This window comes from Somniosus microcephalus, chromosome 10 (genome assembly GCF_052327205.1).
Source record: "Somniosus microcephalus isolate GS21.2 chromosome 10, FLI_Smic_1.0, whole genome shotgun sequence".
Lineage (NCBI taxonomy): Eukaryota > Metazoa > Chordata > Chondrichthyes > Squaliformes > Somniosidae > Somniosus > Somniosus microcephalus.
In genome coordinates this window covers 229,357,388-229,384,814 of record NC_140996.1, presented here as the reverse complement: position 1 = coordinate 229,384,814, position 27,427 = coordinate 229,357,388, and the positions used below count along the sequence as shown (strand labels likewise).

Below are 27,427 nucleotides of genomic sequence, written 5' to 3'. Positions count from 1 at the left end.
GATAAGGGGTAAGCCATTTAGGACAGAGATGAGGAGGAATTTCTTCACCCAGAGAGTGGTGAACCTGTGGAATTCTCTACCACACAAGGCAGTTGAGGCCAATTCATTAAATATATTCAAGAAGGAGTTGGATATATTTCTTAAGGCTAAAGGGGTCAAGGGATATGGGGAGAAAGCAGGGACAGGGTACTGAATTTGGACGATCAGCTATGATCTCATTGAATGGCGGAGCAGGCTCGAGGGGCCGAATGGCCGACTCCTGCTCCCATCTTCGATGTTACCTTCTCAACTAGGCGATGGGCACATCCTGAGAATGAATTAGGAAAAAGTTCAGTGTTAAAAGTGGATGGAAGATCTAGTGCAAAAACAGTTGAACACAAACACACACTGCGGTAGAGAGGAGAACAGAAAGCAAACCACCAAAGAATAAATAACAATCCCAGACACCAAAGCCACACACACACATCTGCCTCTATCACGTGAGTTGGAGGAGGGATTTTGAGACTGAAACTGACTGTGGACAATTTCTTAATTCAGTTTTCTTTTATACCCCAAAAATACAAGACTCCGTGGACGGGACGGAGCTGTGCATAGAGGCTTTGAGCAAACGCCCCACTTGCCCAGCGAGACAGGTAACCGACCAGCTTTCTGCCAGACATCCTCTCAGTGCAGCCCTGCTCAATCCTTGGTCACCAGGCATTGGCAAAAAACACCAGCCGCTCAAACGCCCCCTTTATTTTATGATTCCAGAAATTCAACGCGTGAACAAAAAACTTTTTTTTTTTAACGTCCTTTGTTTTTTCTTTTTAATTATTAATTCAGCAGGCCGGGGATCGAGGGAAGGAACTGGTGCCACTCTCGAGAGTCTGAAGCGAGTCGGTGAGTGCTTTTGAGAATTTTAATTTTGGCTTATTGGAAATGGGAGGTTTTAAGCTGCCCGTCAGTTTTATTGGGCACTGGGACGTTTTTATATCTTTTAAAAATAACTTTCCCATCAGAATTCGGCCGGGCTGGGGGTTATTAAGGAGCGAATGGATGTTTTAAGTTAGCCTGCACCGTTTGGAATTCGAGAGAGAGAGATAACTGGGTTGCTTATTTTTAATTCCCCCCCCCAAAGCTTTGACTCAAACTGGGGTACGGATCTGTGGGTTGTCAGTTGTCCCCCTCCCCTCCCCTCCTCTCCTCTAGTGAGTGTGGGCAGGCTATTCGACCATGGAAGGATCACACAAGCGGATCCTGAGTTCCACACTCCCCCTGGTTGTTGGGAGGAGGGGGAGATGTGTGTGTGTGATTGGGGGGGGGGGGGAGAGGTTATTTTAACACATACACACATACATTACAACAACTTGTATTTCTATAGCAAATTCTCAAAACGCTGGCTATGCTCCTCAATGTGTTTTATATTAAGGAGAGATTAAAAACAAGTTTAATTTTTTTATTTACCGGGGCCTAAAGGGTTAAATTTTGAGGGCAAGTTGCACAGACTAGGCTTGTATTTCCTTGAGTATAGAAGATTAAAGGACAATCTAATTGAGATGTTTAAGATGATTAAAGGAGTTGATAGGGTAGAGAGAGCGAGAAAGACTTGTATTTATACAGCACCTTTCCCAACCACTGACGTCCCAAAGGGCTTTACAGCCAATTAAGTACTTTTGAAGTGTAGTCGCTGTTGTACTGTAGAAAAACGCGGCAGCCAATTTGCGCACAGCAAGCTCCCACAAACAGCAATGTGATAATGACCTGAGAATCTGTTTTCGTGATGTTGATTGAGGGATAAATATTGGCCCCAGGACACCGGGGAGAGCTCCCCTGCTCTTCTTCAAAATAGTGCCATGGGATCTTTTACATCCACCTGAGAGCAGACGGGGCCTCGGTTTAACGTCTCATCTAAAAGGCAGCAACTCCGACAGTGCAGCACTCCCTCAGCACTGCATTGGGAGTGTCAGCCTAGATTTTTGTGCTCAAGTCTCTGGAGTGGGACTTGAAACCCACGACCTTCTGACTCGGAGGTGAGAGTGCCACCAACTGAGCCCCAGCTGACCCTATTTCCTCTGGTGGGGGTGGGGAGTCCAGAACAACCTTAAAATTAGAGCCAGGCCGTTTGGGGGTGATGTCAGGAAGCACTTCTTCACACAAAGGCTAGTGGAAATCTGGAACTCTCTCCCCCAAAAAGTCAATTGCAAACTTCAAAACTGAGATGGATGGATTTTTGTTAGGTAAAGGGTATGAAGGGTTATGGAACCAAGGCAGGCAGATGGAGTAAAGATACAGATCAGCCGTGATCTAATTGAGTGGCGGGACAGGCTCGAGGGGCTGAATGGCCTCCTCCTGTCGAAGGAATGCTGAGCAGTAAAGAAAAAAGGGATAGGGAAGTGATCGAACGGTGGAACCAGGAGCGCCCGGTACTATGCTCGTATTGCAGTGGTTCAAGAAACCGGCTCACCGCCAATGTTCCCCCTGAATTTTAAATTTGGGTGCGTGGTCCCTTTAACGGCCCATTGAAAGTCTCACGCACGCGTGAAATTTCACATTGGGAAAGCCGGTCCCGGGACCAGCAAATAGCTGCCCAGCCGTGCAGCTTAGAGGGAACGTGGCTCAGCACCACCTACTCAAGGGCAAGTAGGGATGGGCAATAAACGCCAGCCTCGCCAGCCACACCCACATCCCCCTGAACGAAGTTTTTTTTTAATGTCAAAACATCGATCCTCCTTGGGTACAGTTCTCACGTTCTGAGGCAGGTTTCATCATAAACATCCCCAAATAGATCAGGGAGAAAGGGGTTCGTTGCCACCAGGTTTTGGGGTTTAGAAATAACAACAGAAAATGCTGGAAAAACTCAGCAGGCCAGGCAACATCCGTGGAGAGAAATTAGAGTCAATGTTTCGGGTCGAAACCCTTTCTCAAGACTAAAGAGGCACAGGGAATGAAATAGATTGAAAGGCCAGGCTGGGAGAGAACAAAAGAAGTGAAGAGACATTAAGAGGTATTCAAAACCAGACGAGATGGTGAAAGGACTAGTGGAGACAAAAGACGGCTCTAGATTAGGTGTGAAATGCGCTGGCAGAATGGGAGACAGCTGCCATGTGGGAGAGAGAAAAAAAAGGAAAGGGGGGGGAGGGAAAAACCAAAACAAAGGTGTGGATAAAAAATATAAGTAAAAATGTAATAGGGGCCGAGGTTATGATCTGAAATTGTTGAACTCGATATTGAGTCCGGAAGGCTGTAAAGTGCCTAATCGGAAGATGAGGTGCTGTTCCTCGAGTTTACGTTGAGCTTCCGTGGAACAATGCAAGAGGCCAAGGACGGTGAGGTCTAAACCCCAAAGAGGTGGGGTTTAGAAGCCTTGCCGATCTGTGCCCACCTGACTTTCTGGCGCAGTAGCGCCAGGGCTAAGGACCCGGAACAGCCCGCAGCGCAGCGCAACTTGAAGCAGTCCCCGATTTGGTTTGCCCAGGCTGGGAAGAGATCTGATATTAGCCACCCCCCATGTTGGCACTCTCGGTGGGGTGGGTGCGGGTGGGGGGCTGCTATTCACTGCTCTCGTTGGCAAATCTGCAGCTCTGAAAGGAATCAAGCGGGTGGAGCAAGAATTGTCAGATTACCAGAGGAATTATGTGACATTCCAATTTGCGATCTGCCGACCACATCTGGCCGTCACCTGCCTGCCGGGTTTAGGACACTGGTTGGACACTTGCGTTTGATGGAGGCTTTCAATGACGCACACATTTCCAAAACCGCCTATTCTCCGGGAAAAGTTTGTGAAAGCTACACAGAAAGAAAACTCTTAGGAATGAAATGGTGCAAGTCACGAGAAGCCCTAATTAAGGCTTTCGTAGAATGACAGATCACAGAAGGAGGCCATATGGCCCATCGTGCATGTGCTGCTGCTTTGTAAGGGCTCTCCAATTAGCCCCACTCACCAGCTTTTTTCCAGTAATCCTGCAGATTAGAGAGCGGGATTAATCATTCAGTCCAATCTTGATGACCAGCTGTGGATTTTAAGATAATTAGCAAAGAAAATCCAGAGGGTGAGATGAGGAGAAGATTATTTTTTAAACGCAGCGAGTTGTTGTGATCTGGAATGCGCTGCCTGAAAGGGCGGTGGAAGCAGATTCAATAGTAACTTTCAAAAGGGGAATTGGATAAATACTTGAAAAGGAGAAATTTGCAGGGCTGTGGGGAAAGAGCGAGGGGCCAGTGTGACTAATTTGCGAGCTCGTTCAAAGAGCCGGCACAGGCACGATGGGCCGAATGGCCTCCTTCTGCATTGTATCATTTTATGATTTTGCACTTGCAGTAATGCAACACTGCGGCTGAGTTTCCACACCGACCTACTAGGAACAGGAGGAGGCCATTCAGCCCCCCGAGTCTGTTCATCCATTCAATTAGCTCAGGGCTGATTTTATATCTTAACTCCATCTACCCGCCTTGGTTCCATAACCCAACAAAAATCGATCAATCCCAGCTTTGAAATTTCCAATTGACCCCCTCCAGCCTCAACAGCTTTCTGGGGGAGAGAGTTCCAGATTTCCACCACCCTTTGTGTGAAGAAGTGCTTCCTGACATCGCCCCTGAATGGCCTGGCTCTGATTTTAAGGTTCTGCCCCCTTTTAATCATCTTGAACACCTCGATTAGATCACCCCTTAATCTTCTATACGCCACACCGGCAGAGTTTCTGATTTACTCGGTATGCAGTTCGTGCTCTCAGCTCATAGGGACACCGCACATGCCAAACTGTGGAGAGTTTAGGCACAGTTTGGGTTAGGGACCCTAGATTTGTGCTGCTTGTCCAGTCAGGAACACCCTACCTGTTGGATAGCCACGTACCCAAGCCTCCAGTGACAGGCACTGCCCTACTCGTTCCATTAATGGAAAGGTGGGCTGGTCACACAACAGCAGTGCTGTGTGATACTGGACACTTGCTTGGGTCGGGGTGCAGATACCAAGACTTGGCTCCAAGTGTCTCTGTGCATGTCTGTCTGTGTGTGCATGTGTCTGTCTGTGTGTGCATGTGTGTGTGTCTGTCTGCATGTGTGTCTGTCTGTGTGTCTGTGTCTGCGTCTGTCTGTGTGTGTGTGTGTGTGTGTGTGTCTGGCTGTGTCTGCGTCTGTCTGTGTCTGTGTGTGTCTGTGTGTGTCTGTGTGCGTGTGTCTGTGTGTGCGTGCGCCTGTGTCTGTGTGTGCACCTGTGTCTGTGTGTGCATCTGTGTCTGTGTGCGTCTGTCTGTGTGCGTCTGTCTGTGTGCGTCTGTCTGTGTCTGTGTGTGTGTCTGTGTGTGTGCATCTGTGTCTGTGTGCGCGTGTCTGTGTGCGTCTGTCTGTGTGCGTCTGTGTCTGTTTGTGTGCGCGTGTCTGTGTGCGTCTGTCTGTGTGCGTCTGTGTCTGTTTGTGTGCGCGTGTCTGTGTATATATGTCTGTGCCCATCTCTAGAGCTCACCCATTGCTCCACCTACGCTTACACCCAGAGCCTCCGCTGTGATTTCCCACAATCTGCCCCCTTGTTAATTCCTACACAGCCCATGAACCGACGTGCATTCTAAGCTGTGCGGCCGGGCAGCGGTCTGGAGGCCTCGCACAGGCTGCTCACCGGTTTTCCAATGGATATAACTGCGCGAGTGCGAAAAATCGATTGGGCTGCGCAGCCAGTTAAAGGGCCCGCGCACCAAAAAATATACTGGGAACATTGCTCCCAACCCCACCTCCAACTGGTAACTTTAATAAGCAAAATCGTGCTTCCAAGCACTGATATTTGGAACAGGATTTTAATGATAAAAACAAACTTGAAGAGTAAACACTGTATTCCTTCACATACCTTGTGCGTCCTGTTGAGACTGTAGAGTCTGTCCTGTTCCCCTCCCTCCATTGTGCAGGAGAGACACAGAGTGCAAATCCTTCCCATTGTTCACGATCCGCACCACCTTCTAGATTTTTCTGTCGTGTTTCACTCTCCCCTCTGATCATGTACACGGGTAACACCCCCTCACCCTCACCATGTTTGGTTTTGCTGTTTCCCACACCTGCCCCAGTACCCACATGATAAAGAAAAAAACGACAGACTTGTATTTCTATAGCGCCTTTCGCGACCACCGGACGTCCCAAAGCACTTTACAGCCAATGAAGTACTTTTTTGAAGTGTACTCACTGTTGTAATGTGGGAAACGCGGCAGCCAATTTGCACACAGCAAGCTCCCACAATCAGCAACATGATAATGACTAGTGACATAAGAAAACTGCTAGGCACTTGGTCTAAGCGTTAAACAAGGCTTTAATCAACTGTTTTTCAACATGGAGGTCTGGTTGTGTCCTTCACTAGTTCCTGTTAAAAATGTCCTGCGCAAGCTGGGCCCATGCCCGAGTATTTATACTCTACCTGGACGGCGCCACCCGCAGGCCGCTCAGTATTATTTCATAAGTCTTTCTTTCATGAATGACTGATTCATGTCAACCAGATCATCTGTTTTAGTGATGTTGGTTGAAGGATAAATATTGGCCCCAGGGAGAACTCCCCTGCTCTCCTTCAAAATAGCACCATGAGAGAGCAGACGGGGGCCTCGGTTTAACATGTCATCTGAAAAACGGCACCTCCGGCAGTGCGGCACTCCCTCAGCACTGCACTGGGAGTGTCAGCCTAGATTTTTGTGCTCAAGTCTCTGGAGCGGGACGTGAACCCACGACCTTCTGACTCAGAGGTGAGAGTGCTGGACCACTGAGCCACAGCTGATGTGTAGGATGGCAGGGTGGGGGGGGGGGGGAAACACGACGATGGGGAGGGTCTCCAACTCCGGTTCTGGCCAACGCCTCTGGCAAAGCACGGCCTTCAGCAAGGCATCCAATCACCCGAGGGCCTCTTCTCCACTCTGGGAGCCGCGCTCTTGTGGCTGGAGCCTGTCGGGAGCAGCGAGCCACATGTGAGTGCAGCCGCTCAGCTCCCCCCTCCAACCATCAACAAGAGATAAGGCCAGACATCCCTACGACCAGTGGCCGCGCAGGTCCATGACTTGCGTGAGTCTCTCCTTCTGCTTTACGTTGTTACCGCTTGACCTCCTGCTCCACCAGGCCATGCGCGGCAGCTCAGTGCATCTGCGGGCTTGCGCTGCCACGCACAAGTAGAACCGCAGTAGTTTACAGCACAGAGGATCGCCACTCGGCAAACGTGCATGTGGTGGCTGTCATAAATCGTGCCATTCATGTAGAAATGACTTATGAAATATACTGGGCGGCCTGCTGGTGGCGCTGTCCAGGGAGAGTATAAATACTCGGGCGCGGGCCCAGCTTGCTCAGGGACATTTTGTAAACTGGAACTAGTGAAGGATAACTAGACTTCCATGTTGTGAAACAGTCGATTAAAGCCTTGTTTAATATTCTGACCAAGTGCCTAGTACTTTTCTTACGTCAGTGGCGCTTTGGTGGAGCAATCCAAAACTAATCGCACTGCCCTTGCTTTCTCCCCTCTGATTCAAATGTTTATCTATTTGTCCCTTAAAAGGTGCGGAGGCCTCGGCCTCAACCCTGCCCTGCAGCAAAACGTTCCAAGCTCCAGCAACCCTCATCCCAAGCTCTCCCGTCCCTGACTCCCCAACGAGAGGAAATGATCTCTCCCTCTACACTCGATCAAAAACCATTATTAAGTCTCCTCTGCTCAAGTAGAAATAGACTTGGTATCTCTAAAAGAGCCTCGCCTTTCACCACCGGACGTCTCAAAGCGCTTTACAGCCAATGAAGCACTTCTTGAAGTGTAGTCACTGTTGTAATGTGGGAAACGCGGCAGCCAATTTGCGCTCAGCAAGCTCCCACAAACAGCGCGGCGCTCCCTCAGTACTGCCCCTCCAACCGTGTGGCACCCCCTCAGTACTGCCCCTCCGACAGTGCGGCACCCCCTCAGTACTGCCCCTCCGACAGTGCAGCGCTCCCTCAGTACTGACCCTCCGACAGTGCAGCGCTCCCTCAGTACTGCCCCTCCGACAGTGCGGCGCTCCCTCAGTACTGCCCCTCCGACAGTGCGGCGCTCCCTCAGTACTGCCCCTCCGATGGTGCAGCACTCCCTCAGTACTGCCCCTCCGACAGTGCGGCGCTCCCTCAGTACTGCCCCTCCGACGGTGCAGCGCTCCCTCAGTACTGACCCTCCGACAGTGCGGCGCTCCCTCAGTACTGCCCCTCCGACGGTGCAGCGCTCCCTCAGTACTGCCCCTCCAACAGTGCAGCGCTCCCTCAGTACTGCCCCTCCGACAGTGCGGCGCTCCCTCAGTACTGCCCCTCCGACAGTGCAGCGCTCCCTCAGTACTGCCCCTCCGACGGTGCAGTGCTCCCTCAGTACTGACCCTCCGACAGTGCGGCGCTCCCTCAGTACTGCCCCTCCGACGGTGCAGCGCTCCCTCAGTACTGACCCTCCGACAGTGCGGCGCTCCCTCAGTACTGCCCCTCCGACGGTGCAGCGCTCCCTCAGTACTGCCCCTCCGACAGTGCGGCGCTCCCTCAGTACTGCCCCTCCGACGGTGCAGCGCTCCCTCAGTACTGCACTGGAGAGTCAGCCTAGATTTTTGTGCTCAAGCCTCTGGAGTGGGACTTTGAACCCACGACCTTCTGCCTCAAAGGCAAGAGTGCTGCCCACTGAGCCACAGCACTGACTCTCTAAAGCTTCTTCTCATGGCTTGTACGTGCTCAGTGTAAGGCCATGGCGTGAACAATCTGAGACACTGAGGGGGGCTCAGTGTCAATTTCCAAGTAGCCGCATGTTTCAGTGTGGGAAACATTGTTCCAGGAAACAGGAAAGATAAATAGCAAATCAGATGTTTTGTTTGTTTGTCACTCTTCCCCGCAGAATTTATTTCTTCAGCCTTCAGTTATTTGCAAGCATTGAAGCATTGCAGGACAGCTGCACGATTAACTCGATCCATCTTTGGACTGCTGAAGTGTTTTTTTTTTGATTACCCAAAGAAGGACAAGTCAATACCAATGGCCAATAAACATTGATTGATGTTCTTGCTGCTGCAACTGCTGAGGAATGTAATTCTTAAAGTCATTAAAGCATTCAGTCAAGAAGGAGGCCATTCGGCCCATCGTGCCTGTGCCGGCTCTGTGAAAGCACTCTCCAATTAGCCCCACTCCCCCCTCGCTCTTTCCCCACAGTCCTGCAATTCTGTCCTTTTATAAGTATTTATTATCCAATTCCCCTTTTGACCCAAAGTGAAACTCCACCGGCCACAGTTTTTGCCCACTTTCTTAGTCTGTCTATGACTCATTGTAACTTCCTACCCCCATCCACACTGTGCCTCCTAACTTGGTATCATCTGTTAATTTAGATATACATCTCTCTATTCCTTCATCTAAGTTATTGATGTATGTTGTGAGAAGTTGAGACCCCAGCACAGATGCCCGGGGTATATCACTTGCCACATCCCACCAATCAGAGTGCATAGCCTTTATCCCCACTCTCTGTTTCCTCCCTCCCAACCAATTTTCTCCAATTTCATGTACTTTAATTTATGTTAATAACCCTTTGTGTGAACATAAGAATTAGGAGCAGGAGTCGGCCATTCGGCCCCTCGAGCCTGCTCCGCCATTCAATAAGATCGTGGCTGATCTTCGACCTCAACTCCACTTTCCCACCCGATCCCCATATCCCTCGATTCCCCGAGAGTCCAAAAATCTATCGATCTTAACCTTGAATATACTCAACGACTGAGCCTCCACAGCCCTCTGGTCACCACATTACAGGAAGGCTGTGATTGCACTAGAGAGGGTACAGAGGAGATTTACCAGGATGTGGCCAGGAGTAGAGAATTTTAGCGATGAGGAAAGACTGGATAGACTGGGGTTGTTTTCTTTGGAACAGAGGAGGCTGAGGGGAGACTTAATTGAGGTGTATAAAATTATGAGGTGCCGAGATAGAGTGGATAGGAAGGACCTATTTCCCTTAGCAGCGGGCCCTTTGGGGCAGAGAATTCCAAAGATTCACAACCCTCTGAGTGAAGACATTTCTCCTCATCTCAGTCTTAAATGTCGACTGCTTATCCTGAGACTGTGACCCCTAGTGGAACCTTATCAAATGCCTTCTGGAAGTCCATATAGATATAGGAACAGGAGGAGGCCATTGAGCCCTTTGAGCCTGTTCTGCCATTGAATGAGATCATGGCTGATCTGTGACAAAACGCCATATACCTGCCTTTGCCCCATATACCTTAATACCTCTGGTTAACAGAAATCTATCAATCTCAGATTTAAAATTAACAATTGATCTAGCACCAACTGCTGTTTGCGGAAGAGAGTTCCAAACTTCTACCACCTGCAAACAGTTCTGGTCACCACATTACAGGAAGGATGTGATCACGCTAGAGAGGGCGCAGAGGAGATTTACCAGGATGTGGCCAGGACTGGAGAATTTTAGCTATGAGGAAAGATTGGATAGGCTGGGGGTGTTTTCTTTGGAACAGAGGAGGCTGAGGGGAGATTTAATTGAGGTGTATAAAATTATGAGGGGCCGAGATAGAGTGGATAGGAAGGACCTATTTCCCTTAGCAGAGAGGTCAATAACCAGGGGGCAGAGATTTAAAGTAATTGGTAGAAGGATTAGAGGGGAGTTGAGGAGAGCTTTTTTCACCCAGAGGGTGGTGGGGGTCTGGAACTCACTGCCTGAAAGGGTGGTCGAGGCAGAAACCCTCATCACATTTAAAAAGTACTTGGATGTGCACTTGAAGTGCCGTAACCTACAGGGCTACGGACCAAGAGCTGGGAAGCGGGATCAGGCTGGGATCGCTCTTTGCCGGCCAGCACGGACATGATGGGCCGAATGGCCTCCTTCTGTGCCGTAAATTTCTACGATTCAATGATATGATTTCACTCTTTGCGTGTAGAGAAGTTGTTTCCTAATTTCACTCCTGAAAGGGCTGGCTCTAATTTTCGGGCTATGTCCCCTTAGTCCTAGAATCCCCAGCCGGTGGAAACATTTTCTCTCAATCATCCCTGATCCACCATGTGCTGATGATTTATGAGAAAGTTCTCGGAAATATTTCCAAACTCACTGCCAAAGAGACTTGGTGGCGAACCTAATTATAATTTCAACTTAATGGAACCCGCCGACCCTGCAAAGGAGTGCAATGTTTTACCAAGTTGAAATGTTGTGATGTCAACATGCTTCCCATGGGGGCAGTCACGGCCTCGTAGTGCGTTGGCGCAGTTGCCGTTCTACAGGCGTAAAATGGACGCCAAAGAGTCCAATATGGCGGAAGTGCGCTGCACGCCATATTGGTAAACAACAACAACAACTTGTATTTACATAGCGCCTCTAACGTAGCAAAACGTCCCAAGGTGCTTCAGGAGTATTAAAAGACAAAAGATTTGACTCCGATCCTCATAAGGAGAAATTAGGGCAGGTGACCATAAACTTGGTCAAAGAGGTAGGTTTTAAGGAGCGTCTTGAAGGAGGAAAGAGAGGTAGAGAGGCGGAGAGGTTTAGGGAGGGAATGCTCGGGGACGCTCAAGAGGCCAGAATTGGAGGAACGCAGAGATCTCGGAGGGTGCAAACTCGAGGGGGCCTGAATGGCTTACTCCTCTCCCTCTGTTCCTCCTCGAAACACCGAGTGACGGGTTTACATTGCAAGATCTGGAAAGCCTATCCCCGAAATTGTCCGCCGGCGTTCCCTCCGCTCGGGAGTCAGGATTGCAGTATCGTGCTGCCAACGTTGCACTGTCTGATGGACATGAAACAGCCAGCAAGGAGCAGGATGGTCAGGTATTGCCACAGCTAATAGGCAAATGGACAGGGGACACTTAAGTTACAGGAAATTGGATGGGATGAGATATTGCTGGGATGGAAGGGAAGGATTTTTAAACGCACGCAAAGAGTTATTCGAACATGGACCGTGTCACCACAAGCAGCTATTTAAACCGAGTCAATCCCCTTAACCATTAGATAAACATATCAAGCAGAAAACTGTTAAAGGGTATGGGGAAAGGATTAGAGCAGGTAGCTCCAGTGGGGGAGATTGCAATGAGCAGCATCGCCTCAGTCTGAGCTGAAGGTTTTTCATGATTCCATCATCAACTATTTTTAAATAATAGTCAAAATTCATTCAATATCTGTTATTTCTCAGCTGCCTATACGTGGCCAGCCGTGGCTCAGTGGGCAGCACTCTCTCTCGCCTCTGAGTCAGAAGGTTGTGGGTTCAAGTCCCACTCCAGAGACTTGAGCACAAAAAACCAGGCTGACACTCCCAGTGCAGTGCTGAGGGAGTGCCGCACTGTCAGAGGTGCTGTCTTTCAGATGAGATGTTAAACCGAGGCCCCATCTGCCCTCTCAGGTGGACGTAAAAGACCCTAGGGTACAATTTTGAAGAAGAGCAGGGAGGGGAGTTCTCCCCGGTGTCCTGGGGCCAATATTTATTCCTCAATCAACATCACTAAAACAGATGATCTGGTCATTATCACATTGCTGTTTGTGGGAGCTTGCTGTGCGCAAATTGGCTGCTGTGTTTCCTACATTACAACAGTGACTACACTTCAAAAAGCACTTCATTGGCTGTGAAGCGCTTTGGGACGTCTGGTGGTCGTGAACATCACTCCATCCCACCTCTCAGAAATATCTCAAAGTACTCGAAACTCAATGAAGTTTAGTCACTGTTTTGTTGCCCAATGCGGCGGCCAATTCCTTTGCACATGTAAGATCCCACAAACAGCGGCAAGACCAGTCACCAGTCAATGAGTTTCTGGTGATATTGGTTGCAGGAGGCATGTTGGCCGAGATACAAAGAGAACTCAGCTGGAGTATTGTGGCCCATTTCTGGGCACCGCACTTTAGGAAGGATTTGTGGAAGGTGCAGAGGAGATTTACCAGGGATGAGGGACTTCAGTTATGTAGCGAGACTTCGAGAAGGTGGGATTGTTCTCCTTAGAGCAGAGAAGGTTAAGAGGGGATTTGATAGAGGTGTTCAAAATCACAAAGGGTTTTGAGAAGAGTAAATAAGGAGAAACTGTTTCCACTGGCAGGGGGGTTGGTAACCAGAGGACACAGATTTAAGATAATTGTTAAAAAAAAAAGCTTGGGTGGGTGGGTGGGTGGGGGGGGGGTGGTGGTGGAAGGGGGAAATGAGGATAAACTTTTTTACGCAGTGAGTTGTTGTGATCTGGAATGTGCTGCTTGAAAGAACGGTGGAAGCAGATTCAATAATAACTTTCAAAAGAGAATTGGGTAAATAAAGAACGACTTGCATTTCTATAGTGTAAAGTCTGTGTGTTCTAGTTGTAATTAATAACACACAGGCTACAAGCTTAAAGTTCAACAGGTCTTTACTGGTTGGAGGTCAGGACGATCTGCAATACATCTTACTACACAGTGCTTATATACCGGTGGTCACCACCGGTATTACGTATACAGCAGCCAGAGAAAGTAGTACATCTCTTAAGGTGGAACAGGCTTAAGTTCTCTTAAGGTGGAACAGGTTACATACACCACAATCCTCCCTTTTTAGCTTAATAGTCATATCCCCATTTAACATAACATCATAACATATATACATATATAACTTCAGGTATAAACAGTTCAAAGGTTCAGTCTCTCAGGAGGCCTTCTGATTCGGTCTGGATAACGCCTTTCAGTGGTCTCTGATTCTTGTTGCTGAGGTGACTCTGCTTGTTGGTTCCCTATGTATTGGACGTCATCATCAGGTACAGTCCCTGCCGAGGTAGATGCTTCAGGTTCATTAATGTCTTCCACAGTTGTCTCTGTCGCAACCATGGGTTCGACTCTTGCTCTTGATTCTACCAATTGATCCGCATGACGCCTTATCACATTGTTACCAATATCTACTGTGTACATCAGAGGTCCTTGTCTGGCCCGAATTGTTCCGGGCTGCCATTTTTCGTTTCCATAGCCCCTTGCCAACACTGGTTGTCCTACGTCGAAACTTCGAGTGGTCTTGTTATTAATATGCCAGAACTGTTTGTTTTCCACTTCCCTCCGCACATTTGGTTTTAACAAGTCCAACCTGGACCGCAACCTCCTGTTATAAAACATCATGGCAGGACTTTGGTTAGTCACTGCATGAGCGGCGTTTCGATACGCCATTAGGAAATTGTCCACCTTGTGTTGCAGCGGAATCTGATCATCGTTCATGGCCTTAATTGCCTTTTTGAATGTCTGGACAAATCTTTCAGCCAACCCGTTTGTCGCCGGATGATATGGGGCAGAGGTATAATGTTTTACTCCATTCTTCTTTAAGAATTGTCGGAATTCTTCCGATACAAACTGTGGTCCGTTGTCCGAACAGATCTGTTCTGGCAATCCGTTCCTTGCGAATATTGTTCTTAACACCGCAGTTGTCTTTTCTGAAGTAGTGGTATTCATCTTGATGACTTCTGGCCATTTGGAATGTGCGTCCACCGCGATTAGGAACATGGAGTCCATGAATGGACCAGCAAAGTCAATGTGTACGCGTTGCCATGGGGCTGAAGGCCATTCCCATGGGTGTAGCGGTGTTATCGGAGGTGCATTTTGCACTTTTTGGCACCCAGTGCAGCTTTTCGTTAACTCCTCAATCTGTTGGTCAATACCCGGCCACCATACATAAGCCCTAGCAAGACTTTTCATTTTAACTCCCCCCAGATGACCTTCATGCAGTTTGTTTAAAACTCTTTCCCTTAACTTGGGAGGAATAATCACTCTTGTCCCGTACATCAAGGTACCATGGCAGACGGACAGCTGGTCTCGCCTTGCCGAAAATGCCGGTAACAGAGGATCACCCCGTGTTGGCCATCCTTTCACTGTCACCTCGTAGACTCTGGACAGTGTCGGGTCGTTCCTGGTTTCTCTTTCAATACTTGCATTGGTGACTGGTAAACACTCGATGATGGTCGAATGAAATAACTCAACAGGGTCAACTTTCGTCGTGTCTTCATCTTCAGGTAGTGGCAGGCACGACAGGCCATCAGCATTGCCATGCTGTTTCGTACCTTTGAATTCTATTTGATATTGATGTGCCCCTAGGAAAAGAGACCATCTCTGGAGACGCTGCGCTGTCATCACCGAAACACCCTTCTTAGGGTTAAAAATGGATACCAACGGTTGATGGCCTGTCAGAAGTGTGAATTTTTGGCCCTGCAGGTAATGATTAAACTTCTTCACTCCCCATACAAGGCTAAGAGCCTCCCTATCGATCTGCGCATAGTTGCGCTCAGCGGAGGTCAATGATCTGGATGCAAACGCGACTGGCCTTTCCGTGCCATTTGGCAACTTGTGTGAGAGTACTGCCCCAATACCATATGGAGAAGCATCACAAGCCAACCGAATAGGCAGTGTTGGGTTGAAGTGAGCCAACACTTCCTCTGAGGTGATCAATTCTTTGCTTTTGCGAAATGCCTTCTTACAGTTTTCGCCCCATTCCCATGGTACCCCTTTCTGTAAAAGAGCGTTTAACGGGTGCAGTACCGTGGATAGATTTGGCAGAAATTTATGGTAATAGTTAATTAATCCTAGAAACGACCTCAACTGAGAGACATTTTCCGGAGCGGGAGCCTTTACAACTGCCTCAATCTTGTCAGGAGACTTATGAAGCCCCTCCCGGTCAATGACATGGCCACAGTACGAGATCCGCTTCTGGAAGAACTCACATTTCTGCCGATTTACTCTAAGTCCATACTCTTTCAGTCTGTTGAGCACCAGTTCCAAGTTTGCGAGATGTTGTTCATCACCATCACCTGTGATCAGAATATCGTCCAGGTAACATTGTGTGCCTGGAATTCCCTGTAATACCTGCTCCATGGCCCTCTGCCAAATTGCTGGAGCCGATGCCACTCCAAAAACCAGCCTATTGTACTGGTACAACCCTCGATGCGTGTTGGTCGTGAGGTATTGGCGTGACTCTTCCTCAACCTCCATCTGCAAGTACGCCTGCGCCAGGTCTATCTTGGTGAAGTGTTTCCCGCCAGACAATGAAGCGAAAATATCCTCAATCCGTGGAAGCGGATACTGCACCGTGTGAAGCACCGGATTAATGGTGATTTTGAAATCTCCACAGATGCGAACCTTCCCTGGATCTCCTGGCTTGTTGCTCGCAGGACGTTTCATAACGGGAACAATGGGCGTAGCCCACTCACTCCAATCTACCTTAGACAGTACACCTGAACGTTCTAGTGCTTCCAGTTCCGCTTCAACAGTAGGTCGTATTGCATAGGGTACTGGTCTGGCTTTAAAACATTTTGGTTGTGCATGTTCATCAATCTTGATGTTTGCTGTAATTCCTCTCAGTGTTCCCAGTCCCTGCTGGAACACCTCTTTAGCATCATCCAATATTCTGGACAATCGTTTAGGTTTGACATCTGTTTCCCCGGACTCTACCGTTAGTGCCTTCAAGGAGTGCCAGTCCATATTCATTTTCCTAATCCACTCCCATCCTAGTAGTGGTGGACCTCCTTCAGGTAGCACATATAAGTCCATTACTTGGCTTTCTTCGCCCTTGTGGACCACTTCTACCTCTATTTTTCCGATGGGGTACACTCTTTGCCCCGTGTATGTTTTCAATATAATCTCCGTATCCTGTAGGGGAATATGTTGGAATAACCTTCTGTAATCTTTCTTATTCATGACCGTCAATGCCGATCCAGTGTCCAATTCCATTTTTACTTGGACTCCTGCTATCTGAAGAGTGACCCAAATTGTCTGGAGATCTGCATCCTTACCAACATTGTGTACTCTTAAGCTATCCAGTTCATTACTGCTAGCGTCTGAGTCTGACTTCTGTTCTTTGTCACCTTGTGTACCTTTGCGTATTTTCCTTGCGGTGACTTTTTGTTGCTGGTCTTCTTTCCTGACCGGCATACTTTAGCTATGTGGCCAAGCCTGCCACACGTTCTACATTCTTGGTTTTTAAACCAACACTGGTTCTGATCGTGCGTTGTCTTTCCACAACGATAACATTTGACAGAACTCAAACCCAATTTGTTTGTACCGAGTTCCGGTGACCGTAGCTGCATTACTGCCGTGCCTCTCGCTGCGGCTTCGTGTGCTGCTGCCATAGTGACCGCTTTCTCAAGCGTCAGCTCATTCTCCTCGAGCAATCGCTTTTGTGTATCTTCTTTTAATAAACCACACACAAATTTATCTCGTAGCGCCTCTGTCAATCTCGTTCCGAATTGACAGTACTTTGCTAGCTTACGCAATTCTATTAAATATTCAGCATTGCTTTCATCCTTCAGCTGCCTTCTGCTGTAAAATTTAAATCGTTCCGCTAGCATCAGCGGCGTGGGGTTTAGGTGATTTTTCAGGACAGTAACAATCTCCTCGAACGTCTTATCTGCCGGTTCATCTGGTGATACAAGGTGTTTCAATTGCCCGTATGTCTTCGCACCCATTAAGTTTAATAATGTTAGTGCTTTCTCTGCATCTGGGATTTTATTTGCTTTACAATAATTTTGTATGCGTTCTACATACATAGCCCAATCTTCGATGTCGCTATCAAAGGTATTAATGTTCCCATGTTTAGGCATCGTTGCAATTTAATTTCTTTTTATTTTTATCCAAGATGGCGGCTTCCGCGCTCTTTCTTCGTCCTCCGCCTACAAAATGGCAGTTTTCCCGCGCTTGGTGGTCTTCACCCTTCCCCCGACGCTGTCTCCGCTTCACCGCGGCTCTCGCGCCTTCAGTTGCCCCCAGACGCTGCGCCTTTTTAGCCCGAATGCGGCCCGGCCCTTATCACCAGCCGCGATCGATGTCCCCGCGCTGCGCCTTTCGGCCCGAATGCGGCCCGGCCCTTATCTCCGGTCGCGATCGATCTCACCGCCCTTATTCCTCCGTCTTCCCTCCCCGTCTGTACAGCCAACGTGGCCGATTTTCTGGTCGCGTCGCTGCCCGGCTTACCCACTACCGAGGTAGAAAGAAGATAGCTGACAGCCGCTGATGGAGGCTTCGAGTTCAGGGTGTCTTCTGCACTCTGGTTTCTCGATGTCTGCCGCGCGACGTGTCTTCCAGCAGGGTGATGAGGGTGGAAACCTCTCTTCGACGTCCGTTCAGTGGATGAAGCCGCCGTGGATATAACTGCCGCAGGGTAAGAATCTGACTCGTCGCCACTGTAAAGTCTGTGTGTTCTAGTTGTAATTAATAACACACAGGCTACAAGCTTAAAGTTCAACAGGTCTTTACTGGTTGGAGGTCAGGACGATCTGCAATACATCTTACTACACAGTGCTTATATACCGGTGGTCACCACCGGTATTACGTATACAGCAGCCAGAGAAAGTAGTACACCTCTTAAGGTGGAACAGGCTTAAGTTCTCTTAAGGTGGAACAGGTTACATACACCACATATAGCACCTTTCATGACCACCGGACGTCCCAAAGCGCTTTACAGCTAATGAACTGCTTTTTGAAGTGGAGTCACTGTTGTAATGTAGGAAAGGCGGCAGCCAATTTGCGCACAGCAAGCTCCCACAAACTGCAATGTGATAATGACCAGATTATCTGTTTTAAGTGATGTGAAATCATAGAATCTTACAGCACAGGAGGAGGCCACTCGGCCCCTCGTGCCTGTGCTGGCTCTTTGAAAGAGCTCTCCAATTAGTCCCACTCCCCTTTGCGCTTTCACCATAGCTCTTCAAATACTTGAAAAGGAAAAATTTGCAGGGCTGTGGGGAAAGAGCAGGGGGGAGTGGGACTAATTGGAGAGCTCGTTCAAAGAGCCGGCACAGGCACGAGGGGCCGAATGGCCTCCTTCTGTGGTGTTAGATTCTATGATTAGTTCTTTGAATGGGAACAACGCTGGCAAGGCCATATTTATTGCCAGTCCCTAGATGTTCTGAGAAGGCCTTAGTGGGCCTTCTCCTTAAACCACTGCAGTACTTGTGGTGATGGTGCTTCCATAATGGTGCCAGGTAAGGAATTCCAGGATATTGACCCAGCAATGGAGAAGGAATGGTGGCATGTCTCCAATCTGGATGAAGAGTGCATTGGAGGGGATCTTGGAGCTGATGGCGTTCTCGTGACCTTGCTGTTTTGGTCCAGTTTGTTATTGGAGGCCGTGGACCAAGGAATGAAGCTGAACTCCAGATCTTTGGACTGCCGAGCTGAAAGTGCTGTCAACTGAGCCAAGCCAACATAACTCTTACAGCACAACAGGAGGCCATTCGGCCCACCGTGCCTGTGCCGGCTCTTTGAACGAGCTCTCCAATCAGTCCCACTCTCTCCTGCTCTTTCCCCACAGCCCTGCAAATTTTTCCTTTTCAAATATTCATCCAATTCCCCTTTCGAAATTCATTATTGAATCTGCTTCCACTGCCCTTTCAGGCAGCGCATTCCAGATCACAACAACTCGAGGCGCAATAGAAAATTCTCCTAATTTCCCCCCTGGATTTTTGCCAATTCTCTTAAGCCTGTGTCCTCCGGTTACCGACCCTCCTGCCAGTGGAAACACTTTCTCCCTGTGTACTCTCTCAAAAACCCCTCACAATGTGGATATCTACCAGCCAGGTGCAAATGCACATGAGGTAGCAATCTGCAGAGAATGCAGCAGCCAATCTAAGTCAATTTTCACATACAATGAGTTGCTTTGAGGGGCAATCGCTGTTGGGTTTTTTATTCATTCACGGGATGTGGGCGTCGCTGGCAAGGCCGGCATTTATTGCCCATCCCTAGTTGCCCCTCGAGCCGCTGCAGTCCGTGTGGTGAAGGTCCTCCCACAGTGCTGTTAGGGAGGGAGTTCCAGGATTCTGACCCAGCGACGATGAAGGATCAGCGATATATTTCCAAGTCAGGATGGTGTGTGACTTGGAGGGGAACTTGGAGGTGGTGGTGTTCCCATGCGCCTGCTGCCCTTGTCCTTCTAGGTGGAAGAGGTCGCAGGTTTGGGAGGTGATGCCGAAGAAGCCTTGCCGAGTCGCTGCAGTGCATCTTGTAGACGGTAGACACTGCAGCCACGGTACGCTGTTAGCTCGGCAATTGCAGCAGTCATTTTGAGCCAGGCATCAGTGCACAAGTTTCGAAGAGAATCGGTTAGGAGCCTCTTTGGTTTGGAGCCAAACAGCTCCTACATAGAAACATAGAGGATAGGAGCAGGAGTAGGCCATTCAGCCCCTCGAGCCTGCTCCGCCATTCAATGAGATCATGGCTGATCATCCAAATTCAGTACCCTGTCCCTGCTTTCTTCCCATATCCCTTGATCCCTTTAACCTTAAGAAATATATCTAACTCCTTCTTGAATATATTTAATGAATTGGCCTCAACTGCCTTCTGTGGTAGAGAATTCCACAGGTTCACCACTCTCTGGGTGAAGAAATTCCTCCTCCTCTCTGTCCTAAATGGCTTACCCCTTATCCTTAGACTGTGACCCCTGGTTCTGGACTCCCCCGCCATCGGGAACATCCTTCCTGCATCTAGTCTGTCCAGTCCTGTCAGAATTCTTCAGCTGTTACTCCCTGTGATTTACTGCTTCTTTGCTGCCCTCCATAGTTCCCATGACCACGACGGAGAGGCTGACAAACCCACTTTTACAATCTCTCCATTTATGGCAACTTTTATTCAAATATTTTAGCTCGAACAGCAATCTGTAATGCTTGAGTTGATTAGTGGCCGGCAGTGATAAACAAACTGGGCGATGGGGCTAAATTAACACAAGTGGAACTCATGCCGAATTTTCCTGGGCTCGCAACACACATAAACACTGTATGATGCAGCTGCCTGAACTGAAATGCATCACGTGTCAGCAGAAATGCACCCAACAAAACAAAAAGCATTTTAGTGTTTATCATAATTGTTTTGTCCTCCTTTCCCCTTATACTAGTTCCAACTTAGTCATTTGGCAGCTCGCCCCCAAACCCCAGTTGAGAAGGTTGTGGTTTTGAATGAATGACACCACATAAACAAGGCCAACAATCCAGCATAGTGCTGAGGGAGTGCTGTCCTTCGGATGAGACAACAACAGTATTTATATACCGCTTTTAACATAGTAAAACATCCCAAGGCGCTGCATAGGAGCGTTATCAGACAAACTTTGACACCGAGCCACATAAGGAGATATTTGGGCAGGTGACCAAAAGCTTGGTCAAAGAGGGAGGTTTTAAAGAGCGTCTTAAAGGAGGAGAGAGAGGCGGAGAGGTTTAGGGAGGGAATTCCAGAGCTTAGGGCCCAGGCAGCTGAAGGCACGGCCGCCAATGGTGGAGCGATTAAAATCGGGGGATGTTCAAGAGACCAGAACTGGAGGAGCGCAGAGATCTCAGGTGAGGGGGGGTGGTGGGGGTTGTGGGGGTGGAGGGTTGGGGGGGTTGTGGGGGGGGGGAGGGTTGGGGGGGTTGTGGGGGGGCGGTTGGGGGGGTTGTGGGGGGGGAGGATTCGGGGGTGGTTGGGGGGGGTTGTGAGGGGGGGTTGTGGGGGGGAGGGGTGGGGGAGGGTTGGGGGGGTTGTGGGGGGAGGGTTTGGGGGGGTTGTGAGTGGGAGGGTTGGGGGGGTTGTGGGGGGGAGGGTGGGGGGGGTTGTGGGGGGGGAGGGTTGGGGGGGGGTGGGGGGGAGGGTGGGGGGCTGGTTGGGGGGTTGTGGGGGGGGTGGTTGGGGGGGTTGTGGGGGGGGAGGGTTGTGGGGGGAGGGTTGTGAGGGGGGTTGTGGGGGATTGTGGGGCTGGAGGAGGTTACAGAAAGGCAGGGGTGATGGGTGAACGGGACTCGGTGCGAGTTAGGACACGGGGCAGTGAGCACAGGGGGTGATGGGCGAACGGGACTTGGTGCGAGTTAGGACACGGGGCAGTGAGCACAGGGGGTGATGGGTGAACGGGACTGGGTGTGTGTTAGGACACGGGGCAGTGAGCACAGGGGGTGATGGGTGAACGGGACTTGGTGCGAGTTAGGACACGGGGCAGTGAGCACGGGGTGATGGGTGAACGGGGCTTGGTGCGAGTTAGGACACGGGCAAAAGAGTTTTGGACGAGCTCAAGTTTACATAGGGTAGAATGTGGGAGGCCAACCAGGAGTGCGTTTGACTAGATATTAAACCAAGGTCTCTGTCCTGGTGGATCGGTGGTTGGGGGAGGGGAGGTGGGTGTGTGGTATACAGACCACCACTGGGCTATTTGAAGAAGAGCAGGGAGACCTCCTGATGTCCTGGCCAACACCATCAAGAAGAAGAGATTAGTTGGTCGCTCACCTCTTTGCTATCTGTGGGATTGTGGTGTGTGTGTCATATGGGTCACTGCGTATGCCTACACAACACGGCGACTGTCAGTGAGTGTGGCGTGCTCAGGAGGGACAGGTGACTTTAGACCTCTGGTTGCTAAAGCTCTCCACCACTGGGTCCGTTGCATCATCTCTGCGCTCCTCCAATTCTGGCCTCTTGCGCATCCCCGATTTTAATCGCTCCACCACTGGCGGCCGTGCCTTCAGCTGCCGAGGCCCCAAGCTCTGGAATTCCCTCCCTCACCACCTCGCTACCTCTCTCGCTCCTCCTTCAAGACACTCCTTAAAACCACCTCTTTGACCAAGCTTTTGGTCATCTATCCTGATATCTCCTTCAACGGGATGAGACAGAGACTGTCCACAGTAAACTGGGCAAATCTGTTAATGGGTAAAATGACAGAAGATCAGTCGGAGATGCTTTGAGATGTTTGTGACAGGTTCGATAAGACATTGTGGCATACATCTTTAACTTGCCGGCCATTATAGAAACTACATGAATTTTCTTTCCATTATTTTCAATGCCAGTTTAATGTCTGATGAACATTTATCACCTTATATATTTACGCCAAACTTCTTTTTCCCATCTGAAAACATTGCCTTCTTGCTGGTGTACAATTCATCAAGACAACGATCGCCTTTCAGTCAAGTGACCATTCTTCCCATGTTTTTCTTCAATTCATTCTCGGGAAGTGGGCGTCGCTGGCAAGGCCGGCATTTATTGCCCATCCCTAATTGCCCTTTTGAGAAGGCGGTGGTGAGCCACCTTCTTGAACCGCTGCAGTCCGTGTGGTGAAGGTGCTCCCACAGTGCTGTTAGGGAGGGAGTTCCAGGATTTTGACCCGGCGACGATGAAGGAACGGCCGATATATGTCTAAGTCAGGATGGTGTGTGACTTGGAGGGGAAATTGGTGATGCCTTTGTCATACTAGGTGGTGGAGGTCGCAGGTTTGGGAGATGTGAGCCTAGATGGTGACTGTTGACAGGCTATTTGACCACGATGGCATCACAGTTGAGCCTGATCCTGTCCTCAACTGATGTCCAAGCGTGCATTTCGGGCAGGTGTTATGGGATGGATGAATTGTCCCCCTCCCTTGCCCAGGGAAACCGTGCCACTTGTAGTATCCCTGCTGCCACCCAGGCCGAGATCAAACCTGGGACTTTCTTGGGCCCTAGGGTTCAATTCCACACCTGGCAGTTCCATTTCCCAGCAAAGTGTCGGAGAAGCCGAGTCCTTTTTTTTTAATGCAGAAATGTTTACATAGAAAGAAAAATCTTGCATTTGTATAGCACCTCATCACCACCCCAGCACATCCCAAAACAACCTTCACAACCATTGTGTTACTTTTGAAGTGCCGTCACTATGGTTACGTGGGGAAAAACACGACAGCTACATTACGCACAGCAAGATCCCACAAATGGCAATGAGGTGATTGGTGAGTTGGAACAGAGGAGGCTGAGGGTATGATTGAGGTGTATAAAATTATGAGGGGCCTAGATAGAGTGGATAGGAAGGACCTATTTCCCTCAGCAGAGGGGTCAATAACCAGGGTCAGAGATTGAAAGTAATTGGTCGGAGGATTAGAGGGGAGTTGAGGAGAACTTTTTTCACCCAGAGGGTGGTGGGAGTCTGGAACTCACTGCCTGAAAGGGTGGTCGAGGCAGAAACCCTCATCACATTTAAAAAGTACTTGGATGTGTACTCGAAGTGCCGTAACCTGCAGGGCTACGGACCAAGAGCTGGAAAGTGGGATTAGGCCGGATAGCTCTTTTTCGGCCGGCACAGACACGACGGGCCGAATGGCTTCCTTCTGTGCCGTAAATTGCTATGATTCTAGTTCATGGTGGTGTTGGGTTGTTGGGAGGAATGCTGGCCAGCACATTGGTTGAACTCCTTACTCTTCTCCAAATAGTGCCGTGGGACCTTCCACCAGATGGAGCCGCGGCTGAACGTCATAATGGAAAGACCGCCCCTCCGCCAGACCTTCACTGCCACAGTGAGGCACAAGCACCTTTGTCCTCAGAGGCGAGAGTGCTACTAATGGAGCCAAGCCCACACTTGGTGTAAGAGTAGACCCTTGAGACTCGTTGGTCCCGGGACTGTCTGGAGATCACCTTTCTTCAGTATCTGGGGACATTGTTTCAAATTAGTTTTAGGACAGAGAGCAGGAGAAACCATTTTACACCCAGGGTTGTGAGGTGCGTGGACTGCACGACTGGAGTTAGTGATTGATGTAGAGACTGTGCCAACGCTCCGGAATAGGTTAGATAGGTGGTTGAGTGAAAGGGAAATGTAGGGATATGGGAACAGAGAGACATTAATAGATTAAGTGAATGGGCAAAGCTGTGGCAAACGGGTTTCAAAGTAGGCAAGTGTGAGGTCATCCACTTTGGACCTAAACAGGATCGAACAGGGCACTTTCTAAATGGTGAAAAGATAAAAACAGTGGAGGTCCAAAGAGACTTGGGGGGTCCATGTACATCGATCATTAAAATCTCATGGACAGGTACAGAAGATAATCAAAAACGTTAATGGGATGCTGGCCTTTATATCCAGAGGGCTAGAAAACAAGGGGGTGGAGGTTATTCTGTAGCTTTAGAAAGCAGTTCTCCCCGGTGTCCTGGGGCAAATATTTATCCCTCAACCAACATCACTAAAACAGATGATCTGGTCATTTACCACATTGCTGTTTGTGGGAGCTTGCTGTGCGCTAATTGGCTGCCGCGTTTCCCACATTACAACAGTGACTACACTTCAAAAAAAGTACTTCATTGGCTGTAAAGCGCTTTGGGACGTCCTGAGATCATGGAAGGCGCTGCAGCAATGCAAGTTCTTTCATTATTGAAAATCTGTTCCCGTCAAGGATGCCACCCCGAACGAGCTGGGCTGCCAGCAACTCTGAAAGTTTTCTGACTGAAGCCAGTATGTGAACTATGCGCGCAATCCAAACTGTACATGTTGTAAGGAGGTGGCGTTAGCCTGCCAAATCTCTCCCCATCTCTCCCGCGGGCCCTGACTCTTGCTTGGGCCCGATTCCACATCACCAGCCAGCCCTCTTCTGAAACCTTTTGCGCGCGGTTATTCTTCCCATGGGAACCTAGACTGCCAACAAGATACTCAATTGAGGTGGGTGGTGGGCGGGGGGAGGGGGAAAAGGGGGAAAAAGGTGGCAGCAAATCCAATCGATCCTCACCTGATCTCCACACACACATAGTCCTACCGGCAGTGGATACAACGGAAGCCTGGTTATTGTTTTTAATCCTGTCAACAACAACAACAACAACTTGTATTTATATAGCGCCTTTAACATAGTAAAGCATCTCAAGGTGCTTCACAGGAGCGATTATCAAACAAAATTTGCCACCAAGCCACAGAAGAAGATATTAGGACCGGTGACCAAAAGCTTGGTCAAAGAGGTCGGCTTTAAGGAGCGTCTTAAAGGAGGAGAGAGAGGTTTAGGGAGAGAATTCCAGAGCTTAGGGCCCAGGCAGCTGAAGGCACGGCCGCCAATGGTGGGACAAAGGAATTAGAATATGTAGGAACACAGAGTTCTCGGAGGGTTGAAGGGCTGGAGGAAGTTACAAAGTTAGGGAGGAGCGAGGGTCTGGAGGGATTTGGACACGAGGATGAGAATTTTATAATCGAGGCGTTGCCGGACCGGGAGCCAGTGTGGGTCAGCGAGCACAGCGGGGTGATGGGTGAACGGGACTTGGTGCGAGTTAGGACACGGGGCAGCAGAGTTTTGGATGAGCTCAAGTTGGGCCATGGGAGGGGCGGGGCAGGGTGAGATAACATTAGCCATTGATTCCATGCCGGTCTGAACAATGTGTTATTCAGTAGGTGACTGAAGGAGTGGCGCCATGGCTGCAGTGTCTACCATCTACAAGATGCACTGCAGCGACTCGCCAAGGCTTCTTCGGCAGCACCTCCCAAACCCGCGACCTCTTCCACCTAGAAGGACAAGGGCAGCAGGCGCATGGGAACACCACCACCTCCAAGTTCCCCTCCAAGTCACACTCCATCTTGACTTGGAAATATATCGGCCGATCCTTCATCGTCGCTGGGTCAAAATCCTGGAACTCCCTCCCTAACAGCACTGTGGGAGTACCTTCACCACACGGACTGCAGCGGTTCAAGAAGGCGGCTCACCACCACCTTCTCAAGGGCAATTAGGGATGGGCAATAAATGCTGGCCTTGCCAGCGACGCCCACATCCCAGGAATTAATTTAAAAAACTCTACTTTCCCGCCCTATCCCCTAGAGTCCAAAAATCTATCGATCTCAGTCTTGAATCTACTCAACGATTCAGCATCCACAGCCCTCTGGGGCAGAGAATCCCAAAGATTCACAACCCTGTGAGTAATTTACAAGAATGGTTCCAGGGATGAGGGACTTTATAGAAACATAGAAACATAGAAGTTAGGAGCAGGAGTCGGCCATTCGGCCCCTCGAGCCTACTCCGCCATTCAATGCGATCATGGCTGATCATCCAAACTCAGTACCCTGACCCTGCTTTCTCCCCATACCCCTTGATCCCTTTAGCCTTAAGAAATATATCTATAGATACGTGGATAGACTGTAGAAGCTGGGGTTGTTCTCCTTGGAGCAGAGAAGGTTGAGAGGAGATTTGATCGAGGTGTTCAAAATCATGAGGGGTCTGGACAGAGTAGATAGAGAGAAACTGTTCCCATTGGCGGAAGGGTCGAGAACCAGAGGACACAGATTTAAGGTGATTAGCAGAAGAACCAAAGGCGACATGAGGAAAAACCTTTTTACTCAGAGTGGTTAGGATCTGGAATACACTGCCTGGAAAGAGTGGTGGAGGCAGACTCAAAATGGCTTTCAAAAGGGAATTGGATAAGTACCTGAAGGAAAAGAATTTGCAGGGCTACGGGGAAAGGGCGGGGGAGTGGGACTAGCTGAAGGGCTCTTGCAGAGAGCCGGCACGGGCTCGACGGGCCAAATGGCCTCCTCCTGTGCTAGAACCGGTCTATGATTGTATGATATTCTATGAACAGCCAGCCTCAGACTGCCACGATCTCACATGCTGACGCCAGGTCTTCAGTTGAAACTGGAAGGAAGGAATCAAATTCCTTCCCTTTGGCAGCGGGAAATGGCTGAAACTGCCTCCAGAAAGAAAAGGAAATTGGAGAGCGTGAGACACGGTGCCCAAGTGTTTCCGTTTGAGTCCGCTCGCTTGGGGTCTTCTTGTGAATATGATGATACCAAATGAGCAACTTGTATTAATTACATAGTTACACAGAATTGTACAGCACAGAAACAGGCCAT

General features: G+C 49.3%; 1 protein-coding gene across 2 annotated transcripts in view; it reads left to right on the top strand.

Moving 5' to 3' along the window:
* Positions 1-411: 411 nt before the first annotated feature.
* The window catches only part of p2ry6 (pyrimidinergic receptor P2Y6), a 34,746-nt gene continuing 7,730 nt past the window's right edge, over positions 412-27,427 (top strand). Inside the window, exons 1-2 of one of the 2 annotated variants that reach the window (XM_085999728.1) lie at positions 412-632; positions 823-879. The gene's annotated coding sequence lies outside the window, so the exon portion shown is untranslated. Of the gene's footprint in view, positions 633-822; positions 880-21,073; positions 21,196-27,427 lie in introns of those variants that run through there. The other variant, XM_085999729.1, reaches the window with a different exon arrangement.